Below are 18,351 nucleotides of genomic sequence, written 5' to 3'. Positions count from 1 at the left end.
CGAGGAATTGAGTTGGAACCCAGCCTCACGGAAGACTTGAAGAACAGCTGTTAAGTGCTCAAGGTGTGTCTCAAATATAGGCGAAAATGCGAGAACGTCGTCTAGCTAGGATACACATGTTGACCATTTGAACCCTGGAAGCAAAGAGTACATCATACATTCGAAAGTTGCTGGGCCGTTGCATAGACTGAATGGGATAACTTTCAATTGATATAGACCGTCAGAGGTGAAGAATGTGGTCTTGTTGGTTCTTTTCAGCCACAGAAATTTGCCAATAACCAGACCGAAGGTCCATTGATGAGAAGTATTGGCACCGTGGAGGCAATCGAGGGCGTCGTCAATGCAAGGCAAGGGGTAGACTTCTTTCTTCGTAATGCGCTTTGGAAGGCGATAATCTACGCATAAACGTAATGTGCCATCTTTCTTTTTAACAAGCACTACGGGCGACGCCCAAGGGCTCGACGAAGCTTCAACAATGCCTTTAGCAAGCATCTTGTTCACTTCATCATGAATGACCTTACGCTCTGAAGCAGAAACTCTGCATGGCCGCCGATGAATAGGAATGGCATCACCAGTATTGATCTGATGTTTAAGAATTGAAGTCTGGCTCAAACGGCGAATGTTGAGGTCGAAGATGTCGTGGCGGGAAACCAAAAGGCGACAGAGAGCTGCTGAATGTTCGGGCAATAGGTTCGCAGCAATCATGGGACGAAATGTTTCGTCACGTCAAATATAATCATGTGGACATGGTGAAGAAATTGAGCAGACGCCTATGCAAAACGTCGTGGCGTGGTCATCTCCGGTAGCACGCAGCGTTGCGATCGATATGCCTTGTGGAAGAACACCCTTTGTCAGGCCAAAATTTACGACGGAGTGGCAGGTCCGGTTAGCGGCGACAGTAACGACGGAGTGAGGCACAGTGGTATTGCGCATCAAAAGGACATCAGGAACAGGTGTGAGGAAGTAATAGCCATAGGGCACAGGAATAGATGATGGCAAATCGACGAAAGTCAAATATTTAGGCGGCAGGTGGACGGAGGCGGTTGTGCTAAAGTTGTTCGGCAGTTCGGAACGAATATGCGCAAGTAGAGGAAGTTCGAGGCAAATAGTACCGGCAGAACAGTCGATCAAAGCTGAGTGCGCCGTAAGAAAGTCGACTCCGAGGATTAGGTCATGGAGACAATTGGTCAGCTCTGCAAAAAAAAAAAAGAAAAGAAAAGAACGGCGCGGTCGGTGATACTTATACGGGAAGTACACGTTCCCGTGACGTCAACTGGGCTGCCATCGGCCACGCGTGCGGCTCGTGTAGTAGCAGGCGTGAGGGCCTTCCTCAGTCGACGATGGAAGTTAAAACTCATTATGGTTACCTGGGCTCCAGTATCTGTTAACGCCGTCAAAGGAACACCGTCGACGTGAACATCAAGTTCTGGTTCGTTGGGAGCGTCAATGGAGGCTTTCGACACGACGGAGATAATGTAGCACTACCTCCAGGTGCTGCAGTGTGTAGTTTTCCGTCCGGGAGGGTCCACAATTGGTCGGCGACGAATAGCGGCGTGGCTGGGGCGACAGGGATCGACGGCGCTGAGGTGACGGCGAACGAGCAGGATGACTATAATCGACGGATACGTCAGAGGTAGGAGGCATATGGCAAGGCGAGTAATGGCGCGGGTAGGCATATGGGCGACGCGACCGGGAAAAGGAGCTCGAATGCGGTGACGTCCAGGAGGTGCGGCAGTGCGAGCGACATGGCCAATGCGCAGGCAACGGAAACAGATGGGCTTGCCCTCAGGAGTTCTCCACTCGGTAGGGTTGTGGTATCTGGGAGGGAAATACAGGTCGCTGTGAAGCGTAGCACTCGGCACCGGTCGGGCGTCAGGTCGGGGGACGGAGCAGGCAGCAGGAAAACCTAGGTTTGCAAATTCTTGCCGTAAAACTGCCTGAATGAGAGAGATCACTGGGGCTGGTTGTTCAATGGTGGGTTCAGGGGCGCAGGACTTGTAGCCTCGAGCTCTCGGTGAACAATACGTGCCACGCGCTCATTCAAGGGCGTTGAAGCGGTAAGGTCGACGCAAGACGACGTCGCAGCCGTGTTAGGGAGCCGGGAGTACATTGGAATGACGCGGCGCCTTTTGGCGAGCTCAAAGCGGCGGCATTCCTTGACAACGACGTCGATGGTGGACACATTGCTGAAGACCAACAAGTTCAACGCGTCGTCCGCGATCCCTTTGAGTACGTGAGCGACTTTGTCAACCTGGGCCATTTTCTCATCGACATGCCGGCAAAGAGCAAGCACGTCTTGTATGTACGCGACCTACGATTCAGTAGAAGACTGAACTCGTGTAGCATGCTCTTTTCTATCAGTCAGCTGCCGACCGGTGGGATTTCCAGTGAGGTCGCTGGGCTTCTCTTTGAAAGCATCCCAGCTAGAGATCCCGTCCTCGGGTGTCCGGAACCAGACACGAGGAGTTTCGCCGAAGCAGAATAGGATATTTGCTAGCATAATGGTAGGGTTCGAGCGGTTGTTTCGCCTAACACGCCCATACAAGCTGAGCGAGTCTTCAACTTCGACATTATCTTGGCCGGAGAATACACCAGAATCGGGGGGGGGGGGGGGGGGCGGTAACCGTGACGTATGTTGTTGTCGGGGTCGCAGGAGTAGGAGGAGACGTGGTGTCGTCACCGGGAGCCATGGCGGAAAGCAGGACGGTGCGGCCGCAGCGGAGCTCCGTGGCGAGGACGGGGAGCGGCACCCTCCACCAAAATGTTACGCGAACGAAGGATTAAGAATTGGAGACTATTTACAAGGTATATTCACAAAGGATAACTGCGGAGCTGGCTAGTTCAGCCGACAGCTCGAGAGCCAGCGAGCGAACATCCTCTTCATCCGGGCGCCCGCGTGCATCGTCCCGGAGAAACACGCAGTACGCATGTATGAATATTTACGTTAACTATCTTTGTGAAGGTGCTTGTTTGTAGAAGTTTCCAGGTAGTTGCTTGGCGAAGCGAAGCTTGAAAAGCTACGGGTTGGGCTTTGCGGAATTGGACCCGTTTCTTTCTAGCAAGACGAGTCACGGGTGAATATTCATCGCTAACGGTAATGTACTTCCTTCAGCTTAACGTTATTGAGGAGTATTTGCTATTTGAGCTTCAAAGAAAAGAATTTGGCAAGAATTTCTCAGCACTTATTCGAGGTGCACCTGGCGAGGTTGTGTGATTTCTGGATCATTATTTCCGAGGGTGACATTTTCGAGCAGGGTGAAAGCACATTGATGAACTTTTGCTGCGACTGAGCCCAGTCCTCTGGCTGGGTGTCTGATAGGCCGTAGAATAGAGGGTTGTCTCCCGCTGCATGTCTTCAAGCTCAGCTTGCTTAGGGCGCTGTTGAATGTTCGCACCCTTAATTCGATCAATCGACTGGCGAAGACACTGCGCGGTACCTTCTACTCGAATTCCTCAAGCGCGACCGTTTTGGGTGCAACCTCCGTTAATCTGTTGCCTATAGCTGTTTGATTTTCCCGAAAATTCGCCTCTATTTTTTCAAGGTCATTAGCAGACTCCAGCAGAAATCCATCTGGTCACTTACCACTTTTTTGTTCGTGTGTTGACTGTTTGTAACACTGCCAACATATCAAATTGCTTAGACTGGGAATCAAGGATAGGGCCCTGCGCTTCGGCTTGACATCCCGTGCTTGTCCCAGGGTTGAGCTCAACATCCCCTGAACACATAAGCAGTTGGGTTGCAGCGCCAAAGCACTCAAGGAACACGCAAAAAACACTCCCGTGTGTGCGAACTGCAACACACAAAGAATATTTGATTTCTTCGCATACATAGCTGTAAGATAACCAACCTGGACGAAGAAGCAGAGAGGATTAGTAAGCCACATCGCAGTGCTGTGCACACACCCACTAAGGGCGCCGGTTTCCACTAGCTCTTCATATAGGCAGCAGAAGATGATGCTGGCGTTCATACAAATCCTTGGTTGGGTAGAGGGATGAGGGTGAAAATATGTCGGTTGCGCGGCGAAGCGTATTCTCTTGCGTAGTTGGATTCTCCAGATAACTTGCTCGAATCACTGGTAGATGAAGATAGCGGTACGGTGCTGAAGTGAACCCTTGCCGTAACCTGGACGAAGATGCAAGGCGGATTACTAAGCCGCATCGCAGTGCTGTTCACACTCCCTTTTATGCAATATGCGTTATGCAACATGAATACATCATTTGAAAGTACCGCCAGAGAGGACGGCAATGCTTCAATTTTTTTGCACATATATACTTCAGCAACCAATTACATTTTCGGCGAATGCCAAGTGGGTGGAAATAAGTTTTCTCAGTCACTGCTCTTGTGGATATGTCACTTCTAGTGTGGCAGTTTCTGAATTGCATAACTAATGTGCTCGTAAAGTAATGACAAGCAGTGTGTTTCCGATTGATTGGACTTTGCTTTATTCCTGCCAGTAGGTTCACATTCTATGTTTGTAACGAACATCCCGATTCGCTTAAAGGAGGTACGAAGCAAAAATACGTTATGCAAGTAAGGAAGTGCGCTACGTGAGTGCACCGCGCCAATGATTCACCGTCCTTGACCGTCGGGCTGCACAATTCCATGTGGTAGCCTTGAGCCATCCGCCACGCAGGCTAAGGCATCATTGACATGGGCGTGAGGAAGGCAAGTACAATTTGTTCCGCATGATTGTCCTTGTTGCCTCCCGTCGCACTAATCGGGGAAGAAAAGAAAAGCGGGCTTTAGATTAAAAGAAGCGCTCTTTTGATATATCAAGAGTTCGATAAAGCTCAGAGTTCATGTATAGAGATTCAAAAATAAACCAAAGTTTTCAGTTTTTAATTCGTGGCCTAGAACTTGTGTGTCATTCACAAAAACTTGACGCTTTACTTGCATATCAGTTACATTGAAGAAAACTTCAACCTGGTACTTCAGGCTACCTCTGCTTTCGATATTTTTTTCTACGTAGCTGCATATGAATTGTTTGTAAATTCACACATGTACCTTAAGTAGCTACATTAATAGGCTTTAGATGTTCTTCATCGAATCAACTTAAGTCAAAAATTGGGTCACTAGGTGAGATCAGGTTAGGTAACAGGACGAAATCCACAAATATTCCAATGGCGTGCTTTCAGTGCATGTTGAAGAACCCTAGCAGGGGGAAATCAACCGAGAGGCCTCGAATGCATTTGTTCCATAAGTGAAGAGCTTCTTTGAGGGCTAAAAAGGGGTAAATTTTCATTCCTAATTATTTGTGTAGCCTCGTATCAAGCTACATCCCAATGAATACTGAAGCGTGGACTTGTTTCCCTTTTATGGGTGAGCGCTTCTCAGCGTCTAACAAATGTTATCGATCAGCGCGGAACGCACCCGCATGCATCGGAAGTTTCTGTAATGTTATCGATGGTAATGTTGTCATCGAAACTTGTGTAATCTGACTGTGGGAAGCGAATTGTGTAGAACTTCCGGGAAGACACGCTCACATCGCCGTTTACTCTGGAAGCTTCCGATGCATGCGGGCGCGTCCAGTTCTCAACGTTAACATTCGTTAGAAGGTGAAAAGCACTCACCTGTAAAATATAAACAAGTCAACGTGTAAATACTGTTATGTATTTATGTGAATTAAAAAATTAACATTGGAGCACTACAGAATAAACTTATAAACGAATAGCTTTCGCCTAATTTAGAGGCATATATTAGAGCATCTAAATTTAGGTATAACAGATATCACCATTTAGGAAAACATTTCATTTACTCAAAAATGCAGATAATTTTTTTCTATCTCATAGTGCATATGCTGTTTTACCAGTATGGTGTGAAGTCGGTATTAAAGAAAATGAGAAAAAATTATTGAAAGGTGGTGCGATAGAATTGTGTCCGTTTCCTTGCACATTATCAAAAGAGCAAAGTGCGAAGCTTCAGACGAGCTAAGCAATAAGGATTATATCGTATAATTTAAGGATACCCACTGGGAACGAAGTGCAGCGAATATACCGTCATTCTTGAATGCGGTTTGAATTTCTTCGTACTTCACCCACGTTCCGGGAGCATTCTGTCTGTCTTTCTGTCTATGTCGCTAACCGCTTTCCTGCCAACTTGGGTGACTGGATAGTCCATGGTTCATTGGGTAACGCATCGGGCTGTGGTGGTGAGGGCATAGGGTTCAGAACTAACATCGGATCGTCTTGACTCACTAAGTATATGGCGGTGGGTATGCGCCCCTCTTTTTAAATCTCTTTCACGCCAGCAGTTATAGGCCGCGGGATATGTGCCGCTCTTCAACGAACTTTTAGAAGCCACGGATATGTGAAACTGGGGATGTGACTCTCATCAAAGAGCCTCTTTTACTCCAACTTGGGTGACTGGGAATGTACACTAGTACATACAAAGCTAATGTATGTGCCGCTCTTCAATGGCAAAAAAAAATGATTCTGCGAGACTCGAAAAGATAGGAGGACTCGGACACAGCCTATACGCGGACGAAATCACCCTTTGGGTGGCGGGTGGAAGCGATGGGAATGTGGAAAAGATCCTTCAAACAGCAGTAAACACGGCCGAAAACTACATCAAAGACAAGGGACTGACATGCTCCTCGTAAAAATCAGAACTTCTGCTCTATAGACCCACATGCCGGGGTCGAAAAAGAATTAAGGAAAGGCCGGGCATTGTGGTCACAGTAGAAGACACCACGATACCAATAGTGGAGAGCCTGCGAATACTGGGACTCCACATATCCGAAAACGGCCATCACCGAGAAACCATTAGACTACTTGACAGTTGTGTTCAAAAAACAATCAGACTAATAAAGCGGATATCCAACAGGCACTATGGCATGAAAGAACACAATCTGATCCGATTACTAGAAGCATTCGTAATCAGTCGCATTGCATATGTGGACCCTTACCTCAGCTCTACGCTGCGGAGAAAGCCAAGGTAGAATGCATTATTAGAAGGGCGTATAAGCAACCCTTGGGACTTCGGGCCGAGAACTGACGGGCCGAGCAGGTGACGCGCAACAAATACTGGGAACGGAGAGAGACCGGATGACCAGCTTTAACGAGATCACCAAGCACTATAAATTGGGAAGGGCCAATTACCCCTCGGCACACTCCTCGCTGAGTAGACGCCAAGCGACGACATGGCGCGTCTTACAAACAGATACATATCCGAAACCAGTGGCCTACCGCCGCTACTACCCGGATCTTTACACGGATAGATGTAGATTCTGTCAAAAAGTACCGACGATTACGGTACTTCCTAATGCGAAATTTGAGCGCAGCAAATAAGCTGTTTCACCTTTTCGATAGATTGAGGCAAAGAAATCGAGCAACACATGTATGCGCTATCACAGAATTTTTTTTTTTATTTTTCACACGTATTCCTTTAACAAAGACTTTAACAAAGCTTCTGCTTCAGCCTCGCTTACTGCTGGTTGCTCTCGACGGCGGCGATGAGCCTCCGCTTCGGCGGCGCGAACGGCAGGGTCTTCTCGGCGGCGGCGCTTAGCCTCTGCTTCGGCGACGCGTACTCCTGGATCATCTCGACGGCGGCGACGGTAAGCTTCTGCTTCGGCGGCACGCACCTCTGGATTCTGACGGCGACGGCGCTGGGCCTCTGCTCTGGCAGCTCGTTTAGCAGCAGCAGCAGCAGCAGCAGCAGACGGAGGACTTCCATCGGTCGTCTCGCTCATGGCTCAGAAAGAACTGGCAGATAATTTCGCAGTGGCGAACGGCAGCGGCAATTTCGGCTCGGGCGGTGCACATATACAGATCCGCCGCCACCGATCTGGCTCTCTGATTGCCACCGCACAGGGCGAACGGCAGCGGCAATTTCGGCTCGGGCGGTGCACATATACAGATCCGCCTCCACCGATCTGGCTCTCTGATTGCCACCGCACAGGGGTTGCATTGGAGGAGGAGCGAAGAAAGGAATTAAGTTCGAGCCGGCGCTTTGACAACCGGAGACTCGCAGGAAGAGGGGGGAGGGGGGCGGCGTGTACACCCAGCGGCAAACGATGGGGGCAGAAGCGCGCGCAGCAAGCGGACAACACGATAAAGGGAGGAGGGAAGAGATAGCAGCGACTGACTGATGCCGCTGACGCCGATAGTGAGTCAACCCCAGCTGCGGAGTTGGTTTCAGGGACAACGCCGCCGATGCCGACGCAAACAATATGATACCCTCGCTTCCGCAGCGCTAAGAACCAGGTCTAGCCGTGGGAAGGTGGTCACGTATTCGTCGACGTGCCGGGGCCTACGTGAAATAACCGGCGCGTCGGCAACTGAAGAGCACCCTATCCGCCACACAAGAACAGGGGGGGGGGGACCCTTTCCTCCTCTTTCTGCATGGCGGCGACGGTGTTCTATGCAGTCACGTTATCTTGACTCTCTAGCGGCGTCAGCGGCATCCAGCGGTATCAGTCGGTCGCTGCTAGCGCTGGGGGGATGAAAGGGGGGCGGAGCTGGTTACGAGGCCGACGACAACGCCGACGACGACGCGAAACCCAGGAACGGACGCCAAAGAGCTGCGCTCAAAAAAGGGCGGACTTACAACATATGGTATGCGCTTGGCCTCGGACACCCACACAAATTAAAATAAACAAGACCAGAGAGCAGTGGGAGACCGCGTTACTCAGCTGTGCACCGAAAGACCAACTCAAGGCAATCCAGCAGGCGGTCTTCCAGGTAGAGAGGCCTAGCTCTGAAATCTGCTGTGCACAAATCAAATTTATTCCTCCTCCTCGCCAACCCGGTCCTGTGAAAGTAGATGTCCAGCGAAGCGGTTGAATACCACAACTACAACTGCTGGTGGGGTACGCAATGCTGGATTGCTTTCGAGCAGTGGTAGTAACAGTAATGTTGACAGCACTCCGTCGCCGTTCGCATCGCCGTTTCTTTATTCCTTTGCCGCTCGTCGTATTGACGCTGCTCCTCGGGAGCACTAACTGTGCGCTGCCTACTCATAGTGGGCATGCAACAACAATGAAATCAGTTGCTAGGCTGGTTCTTTCATATACGAAAGGCTGGTCACGTGCCTTTCCACGTCGCAAGCTGCTGTCGCCGCGGAAGCTTGCGAAATAGTAATCTTTATCTTGAAACTTATATCTGGGGGAGGGGAGCATAGCGCGCTTCGCATTGTTCTCCGCAACGTCTTATCATCAATTATGTGGTTCGGATGCTTGTGTTGTGGCGTTTGCTTAGTGAAACGAAATGCTGTTCTGTATGTTATATGCGTGATTCCAAAGAATGTATGCACATTTCGCTGCACTTTTGAGAGTGGCTGAAAGCTCTTCCCCTCCGCCGCGGGAAGGTCCGATAATGCCTCGCTTCCGAGATCGGCCCACATTTTCGCCCACGCAACACCATACGAAAAATGCTCACTAACGATGTGCTAGCAGCTTCGCTGTAAACACTCTTTAACGTTTGCCGGTGCAGGGTGGAATGCAACCTGTGCCATATCTATTCAGAAAATATTTTCCTAATGGTTCACACACTTTCCACGCACGCAGTTCGCCTGCGTCGTCTCTACATGATACACCGCATCCAGAAGGAAGCGCGAGGGAGAAACACGGCTGCATACACTCCTTATTCATGACGTGCTTTGGCGGTGGCCGTCGGGCGTTTCGCGACGCTGTTTCTATGTTTATCGTACTAACGTTTATAATCTAAGTGAAATGGGCTCCGCCGAAATCTTATTGCGCGATGCTTCGAGGGCTCACGTTTCATCAAGCGACGCACAATGGCCATTTGCTTACGGAACAGCATCAAACTTAAGATTAAGTAGTAGCGAGTACAACATTCAAAAATGAGCAGAGTTTCACAAGTTACGGGAATTAATACAGCATGCCACGAAAACTTCGGCAGCATGTTATCTCCTCAAACGCGTGAAGGTGAAAGCCTGCTGCACAATTGGTAATGCACTGAGTTATACGATATCGAGGGGCACACCCCTTGCAAGACAAAGCGAGCCGCAGTGTGAAGTAAACTTACCAAGCTTTAGGTCCACCTACTCAACGACACATGCGAGCGCTTAATTCACTTCATAAATATTCTTTCGTTCTTTTTTCTCTTCTTTCATTAGTTATTTCTTTTGTTTTTGTTTCATTTCTTCTATCGCTTTTTTTCTTTTTTTCGTTCTTTCTTTTTGTCTTTCTTCATTCATATACATCCACTGCATCTTTACTTACTTGCGTGGGTATGAGCCATTCCTGATGATATTTTTTGCCTCACTGATTTTTTACTTCACTGGAGTAGATGCCGCTTTTTTCGAGTATGAGCTATTGCGACGAGCCACTGAAGAGTTTCGCCTTAATATGGGAGATAAAGAGCTAAATTTAAGCCCTCATATTTTTCTTCACAGCCTTTGCTCTCCTGCTAAAAGCTGTGCAACGTGCAGTCTTTATTTTATCTTGTACCCCTTCTTTGTAAACACGAAGCGCCATCAGCACATTTTAACACATTCGGTAATGTGAAAAGTTGTAGTACCCAATGCTTTTAAAGTTAACTGGTGTCCATGATAGGGTCTGCTGATCGTTCTAAGACTATAATAGCCATACACTTGAGGTGCTTTGCTTCCCGGCGCGTTATTGGCACGAAATAATGTATCGTTTCAGTAGAACTTGACCCGGCATGGCGTGGCGAATGCAACAACACACTTCAGTGAGTTCGCAAATTTTCTATCATATGCTCTCACTGACAGAGGTTCGGCTGTCGAAAATTGAACTTTGGACTATGCTATATGGTGCGAAAACGACAAATTAAGCAGGCGTTATCTAAATACGGCCCTAAGAAGTCGCACTGTAATGTACCGCTCCGCATGAACTACCAACCCTAGTCGCACAACCGAATAAGTGTTTAGGTGCTCAATGCCAAAGCTTTGTACTCTCCTGAACGCCACTGTGCCCTTCTGTTCGTGTTAACGGCAACATGCTGAACATTGCAGTTCTGTCTTTGGTCAAATGCACGGGTGGGGAGCTACTCCTCTAAAGTAGCACTTAACTGCGGAGCATATAGGTGGAATGTGATGCCCACGGATTCTTGCGCGGATGCTTGAAGTGAACGCTGGCATTCGGTGAGTGTATGCTTCAGTGTGCTCGAGCCGGGAGGCGAGTTTGGAGGCAAGTGATACAGGGGTGTTGATAATCTCGGAAGCCACGTAGTTGGCAAAGACTTTTCTACGCACGCCTTTTAACTTTTTTTTTATTTTATTTTATGCTATTATAAATACGACCTGTTAAATCCAGTTTCGCATCTCCACAAGTAATATTATAACACTCTTCAATTTATTTCCTTTTTTTGCGGTTGATGGAATGCGGTGGCAGACATTGACTAGTGTGGTATATGGTTGAAACCTAAGTGAGCTGAGTTGAGAAGTCCAGATTTCTCTTGTGCATGGCTCAGATAAATTTGGAGGTACGAAATAATTTTACATATAGTCAACGATTTCGAGAACTGTCCAATTTGTATATCGTTCACCGTTCTGGTCTTTCCTGGTTGCCCCACAGTCACGTGCTCTTGTGCAAATAAAAACGATAGAATGAAAGAATTCGGCGGAACCGTCTATTATTTTTTTTGCGTTTGTGCACCTTAAGATATAATAAAATCAAGGAATTTTATATATTTATACGATTTTTATGTTGCCCGTTAAAACCGTTCTATGTACTCGTCTAGTAGACCCATGAAACAAATTTCGTTCAACTGGAATGAAGTCTAGTTGTACAAAAGGACTACTTCTTGGGCAAGTTGGTGCTTAGATTTGGAAATGTAGTTGTACAGTAGTAGCGCCAGCGTCATTTTAGACTTCTTTTAAACCACCAAACTTTTTTTCGAATTTTTCGAACTGTAGTTTTTTTTCGGGCTTCCTGCATGCTGCCACAAAAGGCCGTCATACTAAAGGCATTCATGATATTAAAGACATACCCCGACACTCAGCTCATAAGTGCTCATGCCACATTTGGTATAGGCAATATAAAACACAATCCATACCAATAATACTGAGATTACCATTCCTTGCAAACCTCATCTTGTTGGCATTATGTCTGTCTGTTGGATCATCTGAACCCGTATTACCATTTTCCCGCCAACTTGGGTCATTGAGTAGACCATGTTTTAATGCAGGGATTCTCGAAACTTTCTGGCCTTGGAGAAACCTACCTGCCATTTCAGAGCAATCCCTACCGACTAGGAGAACTTTGTCATTCTAAGAGGAAACAAATCAACGCGGCGTGAGCTTAGAGTATCTGACATTTGTGGTTCAACGTGTTGTCCTTGATCTCGAAGACCATCGTGCTTGACTAGGGAACTCGCTGCAGTAAAAAAGCACCAGGATTCATTTTTCCCGCATTGCTCCTAGTGTTGCCAACCATCCCAAATTTTATGGAACAGACTCGCCTTTTTGCAAATGTCCCATATTTATTTAACCAGGTAGACACAATGAAATGTACCGACATTTGCTTATTTTATTGCAACAGCAATGATGTGCACATTTCAGGTGAATTTCCGTCGTCACCATCGTTCCCGTCGTGACGTTCTGCGTAGATTACAGGTGCGATAACATTGAAGTTACGCGCCGTATTCTGTAAGTAAAAGCGAAAGCTTGTGACGGTCAGCAGATAAATATGGTGGCTTGACGTTCCGGAGTCTTCACGCGCTCGCAAGGGAGGAAGGTGGGGAAGGTGCGCGCCGTCTTTTGCCACGGGCAAAGGGAACAGTGGGGAGATGTGCGCGCGCTATGAAAGGGGGAGAACTGTGGAGGTAGGTTAATGAGCATCTCTTCTACTCTAGCTGCGGCGGCTGATCGCGATGACGCACGTCCTATCTTGCAAGCAACCTGCGCAGCGTCTGAAAGCTTGCCGACCGGATATAGCTAATAGCTTCCTGTGAGCTGGTTTCTCGCGCACCTTATTCGCTTTGAAGCGAGAGGTAGGACGTAGAGCAATTCGCTGGCTGCTGCTGCGCTTTTCGTCATGCCAGCGTTCTCACAGCGAATGACCGCAGTTATGGAGAGGGATGTGTCCGTCTTTGCCTGTGCGCGCGTGACAACGTGTTTGTTATTTTTCTTATGTAGTATATGTTTACAGCAATTTACGCAGCTGATAAAACTAATTACAGTACTTTGTATACATTTCTAATAATTTGCTATCGTAATGAGTGATTCGGCTGTCAGGCGAAACTGAGACTCTGTTTACTGCATAATAATAAATCAGAATTCTATTTTATAATGACTGACAACCCGTTCGTTCATTGTTCTTTTTTGTGCTTTTTGCAAGTGTCAAAAATGAACATAAAGATGGTTTCGCTTTTAGCGTGGCTCTAGTTATGCTGCAGGCGCTAACCGTTGAGGGTGCATACATCGGTACTGGTGCCGTGTTTGTAAGGCAGCTAAATCCCATCTCCTTTGCTGTAATCTGCGACACGGCAGGAATAACATTTTTTTTTTTGACTTCGTTGCACTTTCAGACTTGCCGCTCCTGGCACTGACTGAGTCAGTTGTTCGCAGCCCCGATGAGCAAGAGAACTTCATCCTGCTACATACACGCGTGATTCCCGACACGCTTCAGCAATTTCATGACGCTGTGTCGCTAGACTTTCCAATGTGAATCACATTAACCTTAGCATTCCTTGTGAGATGTTCTTGCCAGCATATTTTGCTTTCATGGCGAAAAAATTTTCGTTGCATAACATGTATATTGCACTTACATTAGGGGTGCAAGCTTCTGGATGTGCTGTAGCATTATCTGGGACTCCAGCACTGTAATCAAAATAAATAATTTATTATCATACACGGCTTGAGCATAAGGCTTGAGGCTAGCCAATCTCAGCACAAATTGATGGCGCTCCAAACTCAATCAAAATCCTGTTTTCAAAAATGAATAGCGCACTCGCAGCTCAATTCCGAAAACGAAATGTGCTTAACAAGAACGAAAAAATGTTGGGAGGAAATCAATGCAGCTAAAACTAAATATATGCATTTGTAAAGGGAAAAGTAGAATGTAAAGAAATTAAAAAAAGTTCGCATCTTCGAGAGATTGTATACCCCGGCAATAACAGCGTTTGCAAGGGACAACTAATGACGTACGCGTACGATGCCCTTATCTGTCCACGTGTGTCTTAATGGCTGCATTGCTGTCGGCAAGGGAATGTCCATATATATATATATATATTTATATATATATATATATATATATATACGTTGTGGGAAGTTATGAGCCATTCTTTGTCATCTGCACACGATCATCATCATATGGGGTTCATATGGGGTTCTTCGTCATCATCGCTAGTAGAGCTGGCTCTCGAGTGTGATCCGTGCTGTGGGCGTGGTCGGTTCCCCCAATCTTTGACGCGGAATAAACGTCGTGATAACTGCTGCGTCACAAGTGGTGGAGTGTGCTCGTCGGTCCTCCGTCCTCTGCCTCCCCGCTCAACCTCCTGGAGCTTCGATCAGGTCACCGCTTGTGCCAGCTGTCCGCCAGCATGTCGCAGGACGAGCCAACAGGCACTTCTACTTCCACTATCTCAGCCTCGGCTACCCCAGCGTCTCCGTTTTGGGTTGTCAGTGGGCACCAGCGTGATCCCCATCTGTTTGCTGGACTTCACAGTGAAGACGTCGAGGATTGGCTGGACGACTATGACCGAGTGAGTTCGGCTAACTGTTGGGACGATGCGTCCAAGCTACGTCACGTCGTCTTTTATCTGACAGGAGTAGCAAAGACTTGGTTTTTCAACCATGAGGTTGATTTAACGAACTGGGGCGCTTTCAAACAGCAACTCCGCCAAATCATCGGCACACCGGCTGTTCCTTCCGCCCTCGCAAAAAAGATGCTCGACACCCGCAAGCAACAACTCGGGGAATCTTATACGTCGTACATCGAGGACGTGCTTGCTCTTTGTCAGCGCGTGAACACGGCCATGACCGAATCTGACAGGGTTCGCCAAATCCTCAAAGGCATCGGAGCCATTGCTTTCAATGCTTTAGCCATCAAGAACCCCGCTACCGTCGCTGATGTCGTCGCTACTTGCCAGCGCCTTGACGAACTAGAATCAGTACGGTTGCAGCCACACACCACTGCAAACACTACCGCCGCCGACCCTACATTACGAGCAATGATACGCGCAATAATTCGAGAAGAGCTACAGTATCTTGGCTTAGCCGCAGGGCCTATGCCTTCTCATGCCTCGGCTACCAATCTGCGAGGCGTTATCAAGGAGGAATTGGCGTCCATGGCTGGTGCATCGTACACGGACCCTCTAACCCCTACGTCCCCACCAACGTACGCACAAGTAGCCGCAGTTATTCCAGTCATCGTTGCACCGATGCCTCCAAAACCAACATTGGCCCACATGGCTTCCATGAATACCAGTGCACCTACCCAAACCAGCTATCCGCAGTGGCGTCCTCCTCGTCCCATCTGCTACTACTGCGGCTATCGTGGCCACATAGCACGCTTTTGCCGGAAGCGCCAGCAAGACCAGCGTGGCGGATATGATGTATACGAACGGGATGACTTTTCGCCCGGAGCTACTTTCCAACGTGTAGGGAGCTTCCATGACCAACGCCGTCCTTATGGCCCACCGCGTGGCCGCTCTCCATCGACTACTGTAGCATCCGAGACGGCTGAGACGTACCGTTCTGCGAGACGCCGCCAGCCGTCACCTTTTCGCCGTTCTACGTCGTCACTGAGACCTGCTTTTCAATTCGCCGAATGTCGTCCGGAAAACTGAATTATGCAGCTTTTGTAGGAAAAGCTGCATCGAACGACAGGACAGAAATTCCTCCATCGCGTCCGTACAATATGATATTGGTTGTAGTCGAAGGTGTACAAGTAGAAGCTTTGATAGACACTGGTGTTAGTGTTTCAGTTATTCACCGTGAATTGTGTTCGCGACTTCGGAAAGTTACGACCCCCTATGATGGACCTACGCTACTCGCTGCTCAAGGGTCCGCCATTCGACCTATCGCTGGTGCACTACTCGTATTTCCATCGATGGAATTGTGCATTATGTACAATTTGCAGTGCTAAGTTCGTGTGCCCAGCAGCTCATATTGGGATGGGATTTTCTTTCTACGGCCTCCGCCTCCATCTGCTGCGGGCAACGCGTTCTCCACATGACCGACACGACCTATTCATTTCATGCAAATGTCGCATCACTTCACTTGCTTGCTGCAGAAGATACGGCGCTACCTCATCGCCATCAAAGCATCGTTACCATCACGTCTGACGTCACTGACTGCGGCGACGTGCTTGTATTACCATCTGCACGCTGTCTCGCAAAAGGGATAGCCTTTGCATCAGGGCTAGTTCGGTTTGATCATGGCACTGCACTTCTCTACGCTACAAACCCGACATCCGAAAAGATTCTCATCCCTAAAGGCACTACATTGGCTTGCGCCACTGAATCGGAGTCTATATCTGTTGTTTCCGTTCAAACAGCTTCCTCTGAAGTTCCTTGTACCTTACGGGCCGCATCTCCTTCAGCTCTTGCAGCTGCCATCAGTTCCGACCTGACACCTTCGCAGTCACAATAATTGTTTGCTTTGCTCCAAAAACATGAAGCTTCGTTTGACACGCATTCAGCTTCGTTGGGAAAGACTTCGATTACGACGCATCGGATAGAGACAGATGGTACATCCATCGGGCGCCGTAGACCATATCGCGTATCGCTAGCTGAGAGGAAAGTAATTGACGAGAACGTCACCGACATGCTTCAACGGAACATAATAAGCCCCTCTGCTAGCCCTTGTTCTTCCACCCGTTGTTTTGGTTCGATAAAAAGACGGCTTTGTTCGATTTTCTGTCTACTACCGAGCACTTAACAAGATCACACGCAAGGATGCCGCGAATAGACGATGCCTTGGATTCCCTACAGGGTGCCGAGTATTTCTCCAGCATCGATCTGCGTTCCGGCTACTGGCAGGTACCTATGCATGAGGACGATAAAGAAAAAACAGCGTTTTCAATACCATATGGGCTCTACGAGTTTAATGTCATGCCATTCGGCTTCTGCAATGCGCCCGCAACGTTCAAGCGCATGATTGGCACCGTTCTTCGCGGCCTGAAGTGGAAGACTTGCTTGTGCTACCTGGACGATATTGTTTTCTCGTCAACCTTCTCTCAGCACCTGCAACGTCTGGATGAAGTTCTCACGTGCCTTGCCAACGCTGGACTTCAACTAAACACCAAGAAATGCCATCTTGTGAGCAAGACTATAAAAGTACTAGGTCACATTGTGAGCAAACATGGCATTCGTCCTGATCCTGACAAGGTTTCGGCAGTTCAGCACTTCCCTCGTCCCGAAAACACCAATGATTTGCGTAGTTTCTTAGGCCTCGCTTCCTATTTTCGCCGATTCATACGAGGCTTCGCCTCAATAGCGTCACCGCTGCACAAATTACTGGGTTCTAATGTTCCCTTTGTGTGGTTTCCCAAATGTTAATCTGCTTTCGTCCATCTGAAGCGCGCTCTCACATCTGAACCAGTACTAAGCCATTTTGATGAAGCTGCTCCTACCCTCCTGCATACGGATGCCAGTGGTCACGGCATTGGTGGCATTCTCCTACAGCGAGACGACAATTTAGGTGAGAGGGTCGTCGCTTACGCAAGTCGCGTTCTGCCAAACGCCGAAAGGAATTACACCCTCACGGAGCAAGAATGCCTAGCTATCATTTGGTCTGTGCAGAAGTTTCGACCTTACCTTCACGGCCGCCATCTTATGACCGTTACAGACCATCATGCATTATGCTGGCTTTCAACGCTGAAGAACTCGTCTGGACGACTTGCTCGGTGGATTCTTCTTCTGCAAGAATACAACTTTACTATTACGTACAAAAGCGAAAAACCCCAAGATGCAGACGCGCTTTCTCGCTGTCCGCTTCCTACGACACCATGCAATGGACCTCAAACTACCATCCGTGACAAGCTTTCGCATGATCCCTCCTCACATGCTTTCTTGTTGGCCACTGTCGACGAGATGCCTCCACACGACAACAAATCCTTCCAATCTCATCAACTTGCCGACTCTTACTGTCGGCGCATCATAGACCACCTTCAAGGAGCGTCGCGCCCACCTAACGCCCGCGTTCGACGGCAGCTGACGCAATTTAAGATTGACAACCGTGTGCTATACCGTCATGTCTATCACCCTGACGGTCAACGCTGGGTTCCTGTCATGCCACGCTATCTACGTGCTCATGTCCTGCAGGCTTCTCACGACGACATCCTATGACCGCATCAAAGGTCGGTTCTACTGGCCTGGGTTGTCCGCCAGTGTAGCGAGGTATGTCGCTTCCTGCGCCCTATGTCAGCGTCGAAAGCTCCCTACATCAGCTCCAAGCGGACAACTGCAACCGATTCCTTG

This window comes from Dermacentor andersoni, chromosome 10, assembly GCF_023375885.2.
Source record: "Dermacentor andersoni chromosome 10, qqDerAnde1_hic_scaffold, whole genome shotgun sequence".
Lineage (NCBI taxonomy): Eukaryota > Metazoa > Arthropoda > Arachnida > Ixodida > Ixodidae > Dermacentor > Dermacentor andersoni.
This window is presented reverse-complemented; position numbering follows the sequence as displayed.